We start from the raw sequence: 14680 nt of genomic DNA, 5'->3' as shown, positions 1-14680 counted from the left end.
CCTATCCAGAATACCTCCTTGTATTTGGTTGACATGTCTCCTTAGGTTCATCTTGTTTGTGATGGTTTCTCAGAATTTTTATAATTTTCAAGACATGGAGAATTATGAGAAGTACTGGTCATTTATTTTGTAGGATGTCTCACAATTGAGATTTCTTGGATTATTTTGTTTCTTATACTGGAGTTGTAGATTCTTTGGAGGAATAGCACAGAGGTCAATTACCATTCTCATTATGTCACTCCAAGAATACGTGCTGTTAATATGACTCATCACTGTTGATACTGACCTTGTCATGGTTGAGTTGTATTTTCCAGATTTTCCCCATATTCATATTGTACTCTTTTTAGAGAAGTCACCATGTGCACCTTACATTTAAGGTGTGGGGAGTTATGTTTCACCCATTTGAGGGTAGGATATCTATAAATGATTGAGAAATCCTTACAGAGATCTGTCTCTTCTCCCCATTTATTATTTATTTGTGTATTCAACCATTGATTGCTACCATTGTGGACCCATGAATTAGTATTTTACACACCCACCCTCAGCTTTCAGCTTTTCCCACACACTGTGGCACAGATGGCATCTCCAGGCTCTTGCCCCTCCTCCTGCAAAGGGCTCATGTTGCTCCTTCCTCCGTTTTACCCTCATGGTAGGGCTAAGAAGGGTGCTCTGTTGTCATGGCCCAGCCTCAGGTGTACATGACAATGTGCATCTGTGTCTTAGGAGCAATGCTTTCTTGGCATTCCTTCCTGTCTCCTGAGAACCCAACTTTAACTTGGATCTGTAGTTGGTCTCAGCTGGTAGTTTCCTGCTTCATCTTTTGTCATAGCAACCTCTGCTTGGTATAGGGTTTTTGACCCAGGATAGTTTCCAGTTCTCTGGAGTGGCTTCACCTACCCATCCTCCATTTGCAATGGTTCTTTGCTGTGCCCTGGCAGCGACAAAATTTATTTTCTTCTCCCAGCAGCTTAAGGCCTTTGCTTTCTAGGAAAGAGAAGTCTGGGAAAGTGGGAAGGGCTTTGTTCCTTTCCCCCAGCAGCTACTGATCACCCCTTGCGCTGAGATTCTGTACCAAGGGAGAGTTTCTCCAGGATCTTTTTTGTCCCCAACATTTCTTGTGAGTCCTCAGTAAAGAGCTCTGGGAAATGTAGATACCACTTGTGTCTGGAGGTATGACAAAATGACATTCTAGCCTACAATTAGCTTTTAAGGAATGAATTAAAATTTTAGCTGACTTTTTACCTACTTGTATGGTGGCTGACTTTCCGCCAATGGTCTGCCACAAGTGTGATAGTTTATGTGTTCCATTTCTTCTGAGAGAGGCCTATCTCTCTTTGCTCACTTACTGGCCTGGATTTTACCCCTGAAGATGAAGACAAAAGTATGAAGGCATGTATGCCCTGCTTTTTATTTTCATGCTCATTTATTTGTGTTGATAAATACAATCTAATTGTTTATCAAAGTGAAATTTCACTGTAATATTATCATTTACCTGAAGTATTCGCCAGACTCGTCACTTTTTTGGACCAGTCTGTGGAGGGATTTCTTGACTATTCAGAGATTGGGCTTCATGAAGACAAGTCCTGCACTTGTACAGACACACACCAACAAAGGAAGACATGCCCATAGGCCATGCAGTGCATAGTATGGTACCACCCCCTGAGAGAGAAAAATGGTACAGAGTTGAGTGAGCATGGTGTCAGAAATCCAAAGTAAGGTATCTGTTTCTTCTAATTGATGAAAAAAATTACCTGCCAAGTGCAAAAGAGATATTAATTCTTCTACTACAATATTCTATTTTCATGCAAAATCAGTTCTTGAATGCCTAAGAATGGGATGGACACTTGTATATGTGACTTCATCGTTTTTATACACAGACCATATGGATGTAGGAAGAATGTCTTTGCCTATGGTAACCGATCTGAGGGAGAGAATGTAGGGAGGGAAGGGAAAGGTTAAGGATGAGATTATGATTTCTCCTAGTTACACAGGTAGATGGTGACTGTTAATGTGTTATCATTTCAAACTCCTTTCCCCATTATTCTCCAGTCTTGATCTCTGAAATTCAGCCTAGAGTGACACCATCTGCTCTCTGAAAATTAAGGCTCAATGTGTCAATAGGTATGGTGGAACTATCATGGAATGTAGGGTCATTGGGCTTGTATCTGAGTCCTAACTCTACCACTTTCTAGCTTATAACTTAGGTTTTTGTTCCTTAAATTTTTTGAGTCTCTCTTTCCTCATCTGAAACAATTCCAACCCTGTGAGAGGAATAAATCAAAATATGGATGTAAAAAAAGCACTTTTAAACTCTAAAGTTCTGTAAAAATTTTCATTTTTATTATGAAATCACATTTTGCTCTCCTGAACTTGGTGGACCAGGGTAATATATACATTCAGTTTTAAGAACAGATTTTCTCTCCGTGTTCAAATGTGCTTTCTCCCACATTAAGCATATAAATAAATAAGTATATAAATTTGATCAGTAGCTTGGTTTGTTAATCTGTGTCTTTCTTGATATATTTGCCCAAGTAGATTTTCTTTTCTAGCAAACTAAGAAGTGGCAAATTAGAAAACTGTAGGATTGCAGGCCTAAAACAGTAGTCAGTGGAGGAAACATGGTATTAATAGGGATACCATAGAGGTGTTGCAAAAGCTAGATTATTGGAAAGCAAGAGAATTATAGTTTGAGAAGAAAACATATTTGCATGTTTTCAGAGGACTTGCTAGTCCCAAATTTCCTTTCTGGCTGAAGAGTTTTATAGTATAAAGATTGATTTTCTCTGCTATTTTTAGGTAACCCCCTTAATCTTCAACCCAGCTCCATTCTGGTTGAAACTGGCATACAAACAATACAAGAGAATTGTGGCACCCAATCAAATGCTGCACTTGAGGTGCCAATGATAGGGTGAGCCTTTGCTCACAGCTTGAGTTGACTGTTTTCTCTTTGGTCATAATTTTAATGGATTCATGTTGCTATTTGTATATTTCTGTTTGTTATTCCCTTTGATCAGGAGAATATTACAATTGAGAGGGGTGTGTGTGTGTGTGTGTGTGTGTGTATGCATGAGTGTGCATGCACAATATGAATGAATATTTACACTGGGGGACAAAACTGGCATCTGTCATGTATGGAAGTTCCTTTTTTAAATCCTTTGGTCTGGCTCCAAAGAACTCTGTTTATGCCATAATATGTTATCTTTTAATCTTACCTGTTTGTCCTTCTAGAAAATTGCATGTAAAGTTAGAGAACACCTCATTTTCTCAGTATATGCTTAGACCTGCGAAAGTGTTTTTTGTATGTTGTAAGTGCTAATTACATAGTGTGGACATTTAACTGGAATAACTTTGTCCATTATAAATTACAGAAAAACAGAATTAGACAGAAACTATTTAGGGAAAACCATGGTATATTTTTATCCCTCAGTAATATTCCTTTGATCTTGAACTAGATTAATCAATTTATGACCTCTGTCATGGTTTCATGGTTGTAAGAGAACAGTTTTCTTTGGGTGACTGTAAAGAGTCATCCTGAATATCTATATTAGTCAAACTTCTTTCAAATGATGGAGATAGAAACTCATCCTTACTTAACCTAAGCATAAAAAGGAATGTAACGGGTTTACTGGTTACATTAGTTCAAGTACTAGGAAGTTCAAGGGCATAACTAGTTGCAAACAGGGCTGGAACTGGAGGTTCATTTAATGTCAAATATTTTCCTTTTGTCTTTCTCACTCTCTGTCTCTCTATTTGTCTCTCATCTCTTTACTTGTCTCTTTTTATCTTTGAATGTGGTCCTACTTCTCCATTGTCACAGACAGGATGTTTTCATATGGTGGGAAAGATAACTGTCATGTGATATCAAACCTAAGTCATAACACCTTTTGAATCTCCAAAAAGAGATAAAGTTTTTCCTGATAACTCTTTTTTTTCCCTCCTGATGACTTAATGGAACACTCACCCAGCCACAGCATTCATATCTGTGTTTATTGGAATAATAATGTGAGCCAATTTTTATCGAGCCCTTATGTGCTAGGTTTGTCTCATGTAATCATCACTACAACACTCTGAGATGAGTGTGTCTATTTTCTTCCATCTCATAGGTGAGGCAACTGAGATTCGGGAATATTGAGTACATTTCCCAGGGTTACACAGCTCGGTTCAAAGTGCTGACTCTGGATTCAAACTACCCAGGTTTGAGTCTCAAATACAAATTGAGCATAAAGACATAATTCAAAAGCTATCATGAGCATCACTGAGACCTATATTTGAAAAATTTTGCAAATGGTAATTTACTCTATAAATGTGAGTTGTATATCAGTGCATGGTACATTGCCAGATATAGTGCTAGACCAGTGGTCACCAGGTGTGATTTATTCCCCAGGAAAATTTGGATAAGCCTGGAAACATTTTCAGTGCATAGTTGGAAGGGGGGTTCCTCTTGGCATCTATAGAGTAGGAGCTGTGGATGCTGCTTTGCATCCTGTAAAGCGCAGAAGAGCTCCCCAGAAAAAAAGAATTATCCAGGCAATAATGTTGGGGCTGAAAAACCCTGTGCTAGATGAATAGAGGTAATATTTGAAACTTGGCTGTTAGAAGCTTACAGTTTAGTTGGGGAGTAGACATAGGCAGATATTAAAAGTAAAATGCATTGGTTCAGTAGAGTTGGAGACATTCAGACTAGAGAAGACAGGGATGAAGTTACCATCATGAGCTGAAAGAATGTAACCCTAAATAACTGACAAATTTCAATTCTAAAGAAGGTGTACTGATATGTTCTTTAGGAATATGGAATGTGTGTGTGTCCTCAGTTACATATTTTGTCTAGAACAGTGTCTTGTGATGAAGCAAGTTTTAACTAATGCTTGTTGAATGGATAAATAGATATGAACTTAAACACTGAGGACAGGCTAAAACAGGATTCTGTCCCATTTAGAGATTCTTTGATTTTATGACAGTTATTCTTTAGGAGTTGGAGGACAAAACTATTCTTGGTGGATGGAATGTCCAGGTAAGGCTTTGAGGTAGTGGAAAAGATAGAGCCTCTCTTCTATATCAGATAACATTAGGAGCGATGGTGTGGGCGTTAAAATTCTGGAGGTGCAGTATTCTATCTAAAGAGAATTCTGGGAAAAACAAAGAGGATGATATTTGCATGATCCACTTGGAATAGGTATGATAAGAGCAGCTGTTTCTCTCCTGCCAATCTGTTTTCCGTGGAAACAGAAGTATATAGCTGGAATGAGCAATAAGGAGTAAAAAATATGTATATGTATGTGTTAAGGGAATTACTTTTTGTTATTATCTCTATGAATTAGTCATTGTCACCAGGTGTGGTAAATGGAAACTGTAGAACAGTTTCAACATTCACCTCTTATCTTTTCTCAAGCAATTATTATCAAACACAAAAAATAGAAATGTTAGATTTAATGAGTATTTCATAGAAAAAAGCCTATAGGACCATAGTTATAAAACCCACATACTGAAATTATAGCATCTGTATTTTTAGTGAGTGCATTTGGATATGGCATAGTATCTTTGTTCTACACAACAGTCTTAGCTGTTTTCCATTGTGCAACGTGGCACTTTATGATACCTATTGCTTACATTTATGATACCTATTGCAACATTCTGAAAGCCCCTGGGTTTTCATTAACTTGTATCTTTGATTTTGTTGTGAATGTGTAGGGTTCCATAGTAATACATTCACAATGTACAAGGATACTTTGCAGACTGCCATGTTGAACAGTAGCCTAGGGGCATGCCACACTTTGATACGAGCTGGTGTTTTCTGTTTTGTCCAAATTTCTGTAGTATCTAAATAATCCTAGGCTGTTCTTGTCTTGCTCGATGTGTGGTAGAAGTATTTACTTTGTTAAAAGATTGGAGATGAATGATTATTAAAATGCTCAAATGTTGACATGTTTAAAGAGCAGTGTGATGTATGATGAGCAATTTCAACACTGAAGAAGGTATCACTACCTGCATTTTACTATTGGTTCCATGTAATTACATGACACTAAAGTAGTAATGGGAATACTAGTATTTTGTTTTAAATCATTTAGAATTCATAAATTTAACAAATGAAGCTATTGAATATATTTCAAGCCAATAATTTATGAACACTTCAAAACACAAGTGAAGTGTAACGTTTTGAAAATACACATGTCACACACATTTCTAATATTAAACTTCAGCCATACTGGTGCTCAGCATCCTTCAACTTCAGTCCTTAGCAGTTCTGATTTCACTTTCGTGGTTGCTCTTAAGGGTTATCTCTGCCCTTAGTCCCTATCTTACCTAGCCTTGGTGGCTATATCTGCATGTGTTTTCTAGGTACCTCCTACCAGCTTCATTTTTAATCTTGGTGATGATAATGATGATGGTGGTGATGATGATGATGATGATGATGATGACGACTGGTATGGTTATTATTAGGTAAAAGTTGAAGAGAGGATGGAAGGAGGCAGGAGAGTTGCATGAGCTCACTGAAACAAAAGGGCTGAAGGTTGGGGTGAGGACATTGGAGATGGGAGCAAGAAGGCATGGAGAGGGCAGGAGATATGGATTGAAGAGAGGAATGAGAAACATAAAGACATTACTGAGTCATGTCTGAAATAATTATACTAACAAAAATCCTGGCTTTGATATGATAAAATAACATGGGTTTACTTTTTTTAATGTTTGTTTATTTTTGAGAGACAGAGCATGAGCAAGGGAGGAGCAGAAAGAGAGAGGAAGACACAGAATCTGAAGTAGGCTCCAGGTTCTGAGGTGTTAGCCCAGAGCCCAGCACGGGGCTCGAACTCATGAGCTGTGAGATCATGACCTGAGCTGAAGTTGAATGTTTCACTGACTGAGCCACCCAGGCACCCCTACATGGGTTTGTTTTTGATACAACAAGATGTCTTAGACCCATTATTTCTGCTCTTCTCTGCTAACCACAACTAAAAACCCTAGAAATGGTGTAAGAGACAACCAAAGGATAACTCTGCTAGGTGGTAAGAAGAAGGCAAGCTACTTGGGAATCTAGCTCTGGAAGAACAATATAGTGTTCTTCCAGGTGGTTTTGTGTCCTCTTACCCAACAGAGGAAGGTTACACACCTGGCATTTCCTGACTCCTCACGTAACCACAGAAGATAGCCCAGGAAGCTTTTTCTTCCCCTGAATTGAACAGAAGTCCCTTTAACAACACGAGGTGAGCCTGATACCCTTGGAAGAAGGATAGATTGAGAGCTCTGCCAGAAACAAGGGACTGCTTCTCCTTCCATACCAATATTGAGACTCCCCCTATCCCTTTTTTTATCAGGAGATAGAAAGGGAAGGTGTCAGAACTAGCAAAAAGAACCAAGGTATAGCAAGCTGCCCTGGACAGGACACCTCTTTTTACATGTAGGCTCTTCCTTCCCTGACCCCCAAATTCCAGATGGGCCAGCAGAACCAGAAAAAGGAACCAGGTTATAGCAAGCGGTTTAGTCCAGACAGCCTTTTTGTCCCTAAAGACCTAGTACTCACTCCTTTGCTCAGAGACACTGGGAAGCTGGGAGACACCGGTAGGAATCCCACCACACCACACTTTCTTCCGTCAAGAAACACCTGATGACCCAAGTGGGGAAACTTCTTTTTGCCCTCTTCAGGTGGCACCACCAAGACCAGAGGGAGCCCCATGGTCACCAGATAATCATGGTGGAGAAATCCGTGTGTTGAGGTGGGTGGGAAGATAGTGGCAGAGGGTGAGATCAGAGTGGTAAAAGAAAGACTGATTACAAAGATGCTTGTATGCTCTGTGAAGAATGTTGAATTTTATCTGGCAGGCAATAAATAGACAATAGAAGTCTCAGTGGAGGGGAGGAGGTGGAGGGATTTAGGAGGACTCCTTTTTGTGTAGGTAAGTATCTTGATGGAATAGGAAGGACACCAAACATGATTTGAAAGCCACTTCGACCCTCCAGCTACATGATATTGAGAAAATGATTTAATGTTTTATGCTTTGTTTCTTCATTTGTAAATTGAGTAAGAACATATCCTAGGACTGTTTTATAGGCATTGTGTGAAGATCAAAGACTATCATGTGTACAAAAGTGTTTTGTGAACCATAGTTTGCGTGCATATCCCGTATAATGGATGAATGTTGTCTCATTTGTACATGTTTCCATGGTTCAATTAAGATTCTACTGTACATGTCTGACTTGACATCATACATAATATGGTCATGAAGAAATAGTGATTATCTAATACATTAAGTGGATTCATTTAATTTTTAAAGAAGTGTACAATACGAATACACAACCAGTTTTGTTCTTCTCTTGTGATAGTGGCATATGCAAGGGAGCATTTGACTTTAAAGAAAATTAAAAGAATTCATCACATTTCTCCCTTTTGGCTGGAAAAGTTTCTCTGCTCGGATTTTTCACTTTGCTGCAATGAAGTTTCATAAGGGTTGCCCCATCATAGCAAATGTATGCTGCTTATTTCCACACATAACAGATTATGCTTTCATGAACACTCCAGCTGCTGCATTTCTCTTCTGGCTTTTTAACATCCGTAAATTCCCATCTTTACATGTTCTTGTTTTATAGATAATGCTCTACAAAGGCACAGAAATGCAATCTGTTTTAAAATCCCAAAGTAATTTTAATATGGACAAAGACATATCTAAGATAATTACATCGAGGATTTTGTTTCCTATGTATTATTGTCTACAGAGTTATTGTTTCTCATGCAGAGTATCACTATCCTTGTCTTACAATCTTTGTTCATCTACCTCACCCCAGTATCCTCGTCCTATAAACTTGGGTCCTTTCTATTTATGCTCACTTCCTTGAGAATTTCAACTACTCCTTCATATGGATGGACTTTAATTATACATATTCAAATCTGACCTTTCTCCCAGATGTTAGTGGGAACTTTCCACCTTCTAGACATTTCTTGGCTGCCCCAGCTTGGCTACTCCATACATCAAATGCACCATAAGACCCCATATCATATACCACAGTCTATTATTTTCCCATCTTCCACATCAACTCCACTCCTTTAAGTGAGCATGACACACACAACTTCTCCTCATCCAAATACGAGACATTAGAATCATCTTGGACTTTTCTTCTAGCTTTATCTGTCTGTCGTCATTTTCCAATCAGTCATTAAAGTCCTCTCAGTCCACCCTTCAAGTGATTTCCCCAGACTTCATTCTCCTTGATCACCATTGTTAAATTATAGTTACCACTCCTATTGCTGTACACACGAACTGTGTGGCACTAGCTTCCAATGTCTGATCTGTGCTCTACTGAAATGTTTCCACTGCCTGCCACTCTGATGCTCAAAAACTTTAATAGGTCTCTACTTCCTGGACCATAAATGAAAAACTTTCTGACTGGCTATGATAAATTGCACTACTGTTTCCATTTTTTCACAAGAAGATTGTAAACCCCAGTCTTTGCCAGGTAACTTTGCATTACCTCTCCATGTGAGTAGAGTATATTTTGCCATCCCATGACTGTTGAAATTGAGCATATGACTTGCTTCCACTGAGGGAAGTTGAGTGAATATGATTCAAACAGAACTTTGCTTGCATGGATTTCCCTGTCTGTGACCTACCATGAGAAGAGCATACCCCAGGCAACCACTGTCCCTGAAGGCTAGGGCCCAGAGTGCACACACATGAGCGAACTGGAGTCCAACTCATAATCTGAGGCACAGCTGCCCTGTCTATCCCAAAGATTCAAGAGTGAGAAAAAAGATGAATTTGTCATAAAGACCCTGAGATTAGGTGATTGTGTGTCATGCAGCATTATTGTAGCAACTAAGACACTGACTTTCTCAAATGCTCTTTCCCCTCTTTTAAATACTCTCATGTAAAGATTTAACACTGGTAAAGTGATCTCTATGACATGTCTCCTTCACTTTTTTGACTATTTTCCTTACCACTTTCCTTTACATATAATTTATTGTCAAGATGGCTAACATAGAGTGTATACAGTGTGCTCTTGGTTTTGGGGGTAGATTCATCACTTGTCTTTTAAGGACCCGTATTTCCCTCTCTAATCGATTCTCCTCTTATAATCACAACCCACTGGGAAGTCTCACTTCTTCAGACTTCTTAGTGTCCACATCTCTTGTTTCATACCTCAAACTTTGGTATTGTTAATTATCTAGAAGCGTTCCCTCATGTTTCATTCCAGAAATATGCTTGTAATCCAAAGCACTTGTATATCAAAGTGAATTTCCCAGTAAGAAATAATGGAAACTCAGATAATTCATTCCACAACCCCAAAAAATTCATATACAAGTGATTATAATACTGTAACATAATACAAAATAATGAAGAAAATACAAAATATAAAGAAAAAATGAACAGATGAAACTGCACTTACCTTTGGAAGCCTTCGTGGCTGATGTGAAGGAGAGAAGAGGGTAGAGGGTTATTGTACAGGACGACTTTCACTTTCACTAACAGAATCACTGCTGTCTGTTGGCTGAGTGGAGTCTTTTTCTTTTTGTGCAACTTTAACAGGAAACCTATCTAATGACCCAGAATTAAGCAAAGCATTCCTAAGCTTACTCTTGTATGGAAAAGCAAAGGACTGTCCATAGGTGCTTTGAAGTCCCAAAAGATACACTAGTGCCAGTTGTGGGCACCTTCCAATGTTCTGAAAAATCACTAATTTCTTCCAAACACTGCAGCCTGAGACAAAGCAGCTGAGTATGGGAGATGATCACCCACAATCTCAGAGAGAGAGAGACAGAGAGAGAGAGATAGAGAGGCAGGGAGGGAGAGAGAGAGGAACCATTGGCTCAGTTGTGATCATGTGATGTTTGGGTCATGTAATACTCAAATTGCAAGACCTTGCTTCTTTATCAAGTTAAAACTTATTACAAATCTTTGCTCATCTTGTTGAACATTCATAGAACAACTTACTTGCAATCCAAGGTGTTACTGTATATGCTTATGTTACCACCCTGTTCTGTGCTTTTGTGAATATCCAATGCTTATTCCTTATCACGTGTAGTATTAGAGTATCTTATTATCTTGTCTGTTTCCATGTAAACTCCAAGATCCCAAGGGCAGAGCTGCATCTGATTTCATATCATCTGTCCACAGGCAAATGCAGTACCTGACACATAGTAACTGGTACAGAAGCATTTATTGAATAGATGATGACTCTTCGTATCTCTGCTTTGTAAGAAACCTCCGTGCCCTTTGATGGCAAGAACAACCTCTCACTTCCCAAAATACCTAGTCAGCATCTTCCAGAGAAGAGACAACCAAGATACAATTGTGGCACATTTTGTGATGGCTTAATATGATTTTCTAACAGCTAATAATATATCATCACTCTCCTTTACACAAACATTTGTATAGCATAAATTTAAATATGTTTCCTATATTTCTATGTTGCACAAAGGATATTTTTTTTAATTTTATTTTTTATTTTTTAAAGTTTACATGCGAATTAGTCAGCATATAGTGAAACAATGATTTCAGGAGTAGACCCCTTAACGCCCCTTACCCATTTATCCCATCCCCCCTCCCACAACCCCTCCAGCAACCCTCAGTTTGTTCTCCATATTTATGAGTCTCTTCTGTTTTGTCCCCTTCCCTGTTTTTATATTATTTTTGTTTCCCTTCCCTTATGTTCATCTCTTTTGTCTCTTAAAGTCCTCAGTTAAAGGATCTTTCTTTTTAAGTTTATTTATTCATTTTGAGAGAGGGAACATGTGCGTGTGAGCATGGAGCAGAGGAAGGGCAGAGAGAGAGAGAAGGAGAGAGAGAATCCCAGTCAGTGCAGAGCCTGATGCAGGGCTGGAACCAAACTCAGGAACCATAAGATGATGACTTGAGCTGAAATCAAGAGTTGGATGCTTAACTGACTGAGCCATTCAGGTGCCCCACTTGGAAGATCTGTAAACAGGTTTTCTTTACATAGGGGAAAAAAGAAAAAAAAATATTCCCCTTTTTAACCTTTTTGGGAACTTCTCCAGTTTTTTTCCAGGCAAGGAGCCTAGGAAGCCCCCTTCCTCCCAGATTGGGTCTCAGAGCCATGCTTCAAGAATCAGAAAAGCCTCAAGAATCATCTAGCCTTCCTTACTCTTCAATGCTATTCTTCTCTGAACATTGAGGTATCTCTTATATTATTTATATGTAGTACTTGCTGTGTTAAAATTATCCCCAAATGTAGCCCTTTAAGACAAAATGAATCATTCTACACAATTTCTGAGATCAGGAATCTGGGAGTGACTTACATGGGTGGTTTTGGCTTAGGGTCTGTCACGAGGTTGTAGTCAAAGTGTTAACTTGATTGAGGCTGGGGGATTCACTTTCAACCTCATTCCTGTGTCTGTTGTTAGGAGATCCCAATTCCTTGCCATGTGGGTCTTTACATAGGGCTACTTACAACCTGAAAACTGGCTTCCCCCAAGTAAGTGACTCAAAGGAAAGAGCCACTGAAATGGAAGCCATACTACCATTTTTATGACCTCATCTCTGAAGTCACATGTGATTTCTGCTCTATTCTACTTCCCATTCGAGGTGGGTCACTAGGACTAGCCCACCCTCAAAGGGAGGGACATTAGGCTCCACCTCTTCATGAGTGGAGTATCAATTTGTAGACATAGTTTTAAGCCACTGCACCCTTCCCTGGACAGGCTGTGGAGGTGAATGCCATTCGTATGGCCCTACCTCCCTGGCTACTCAGGCGAATATGCTCCTGTGCCTTTTTTTCTTCTTCCTGTCTTCAGGGAGTTGATTTCTAAACATTGAAATCATAAAAAGATTTAACATAAACAAGATGCAAAGGGAAGGGGCAAATCCATTAGATGTCCAAGCATTCCCAAAGCACTGACCCAGATCTGTAGTACTTGATGTTCTTTCTTAGATGGATGTCTCCTCAACCTTGGACTCTCTGTCCTCATTCCTGAGGGTAAGCCCAGGGGAGTCTTTGGTGCTCCCTTTTGAGCCACCTTTTCCTGGGTCCTGATGTTGTTTCCTGAAGGAAGATTCCTCTCTTCTTCCCAAGGTCCTAGATGCAGACATTGCTGAATGCAAGGTGGCTGGAGACCCTGGAGTAGTCCCTGTATCTCAGGTGAGACTTAACCTTGGGCCCTGAGGTCCAGGTAGCATCATCTTCATGAATCTTTAACCCCACGTTAGGCAGGGAAATTTTTTTTAAGTGCCTTTCACAGAGGGCAGTATGGTGTACTGAAAATACATGAGCTTTGGATTCAGGCAGATGCTGGTCAAAAACCTGGCTCTACCACTGTCTGGATTTATGCATTTGGACAAGTTATTTAACCTCTCTGAGCCCCCAGGTTTTTCATCACTAAAAATGAAGATAAAGTGAGGATTGAATGAAAAAACATATGGAGGTAAACAGCACAGTGTCTGGCACATAATAAGCATTAGCCAATGTCCATTCAGCGAGGGAGTGAATGTGCTTCAGAGCTACCTGCCATACCCATGGAAGACTGATCCTGAACATCCCTCTCATGCTTGTAGACACCGAAAAAGAACTGGATTGTGTATTTCTGGGGCATCTTGCTTGTCTATTTGTAATACATGATTTGTTGAGTTTCTTGAATACATCCTCCTGGAAGATTTTCTATCTGCTTTGCTTTTGGTGACACAAAAGAATTGTAATTCATTTTGTATTTGAAAGCTGACAACATGATGTGAAGGCAGCCAGAAAGAGCTTTTGTTTTTGTTTTTGTTTTTGTTTTTTTAAAATCATATTGTAAGTAAGATTCTAAGAAATCAGAGCTTGGTTTCTATGAAGAAGTGTATTTTTCTAATGAGTCGTCTATTTGAGCTGTTTTGTGTTGAGGCTCTCTTAGGCAAATGAGAAGAGGGAGTGTGGGAAGAAAGAGGTGAGACTGAGCAGACAGAACAGAATGCCACTTCTGGTACCTGCCTTCATGCGTAGGGACTTTTCCCTATATGTATATTTTCTTCTTCTGCACTCCCAGTGCAGAGAAATACCCCTGCCTGGTGGATGATGACACAATGCAATTTTCTTCTCTTACTTTTTCTCCCCCCAGAGATGCATGGTTTTTCCTTTAATATATTCAAGGCAGCCTTTGCTGTGGCTGGATTGGCATTTGTAATTATACACTGTGAAACTATAACATAGAGAGTGTAACTCTTCTCCCAGATGTTAAAAAAGTTTAATGTGTTAATGTGTTCAAATACCCCCACCTATGGAGCAGGAGATCCAGTGCCTTTTGACTTCTTTCTTCTGCATGATAATCACATTCTCTTTAAAAATCACATTCTCTTTAAAAATCACATTCTCTTAAAAAAAAAAGTGACTGTGTGCTGCTTTGTTGTGTGCTGTGCCAAAATCTGTAATGCTTAACCCCTACCCACCTTTGTTATTTTCCAAGAGATTTGATGTTCTCAACAGCATGAATTGCACGGAAGTCTAAGAGGTTGTAATTAACATGTTGAGACCTTTCTTAGTGAAACTGGAGCCAGTGAATGGTGGACATCTTACAGCACAGAGGCACAGGTGATCACCAGAGGAACTAAAAAAAAAAAAAAAACGATTGAGGGGTACCCGGGTGGCTCAGTTGGTTAAGTGGCCAACTTCGGCTCAGGTCATGATCTCATGGTTTGTGGGTTTGAACCCCACATTGGGCTCTGTGCTGACAGCTCGGAGCTCGGAGCCTGGAGCCTGCTTTAGA

At 39.4% G+C, this 14680-nt stretch overlaps 1 long non-coding RNA gene across 1 annotated transcript; it reads right to left on the bottom strand.

The window, feature by feature from the left end:
* Positions 1-8339: 8339 nt before the first annotated feature.
* LOC122236727 lies at positions 8340-12405 on the bottom strand. Its single transcript, XR_006214948.1, has 3 exons — positions 12245-12405; positions 10375-10392; positions 8340-8588 (listed from the first exon to the last, which is right to left on the bottom strand). It is a non-coding gene; the product is annotated as an uncharacterized LOC122236727 (long non-coding RNA).
* Between the last annotated feature and the right edge of the window lie 2275 nt (positions 12406-14680).

Source organism: Panthera tigris, chromosome A2 (assembly GCF_018350195.1).
Source record: "Panthera tigris isolate Pti1 chromosome A2, P.tigris_Pti1_mat1.1, whole genome shotgun sequence".
Taxonomy (NCBI): domain Eukaryota; kingdom Metazoa; phylum Chordata; class Mammalia; order Carnivora; family Felidae; genus Panthera; species Panthera tigris.
Note: the sequence above shows the minus strand (reverse complement) of the source record. Positions and strands in the feature narration are given on the sequence as shown.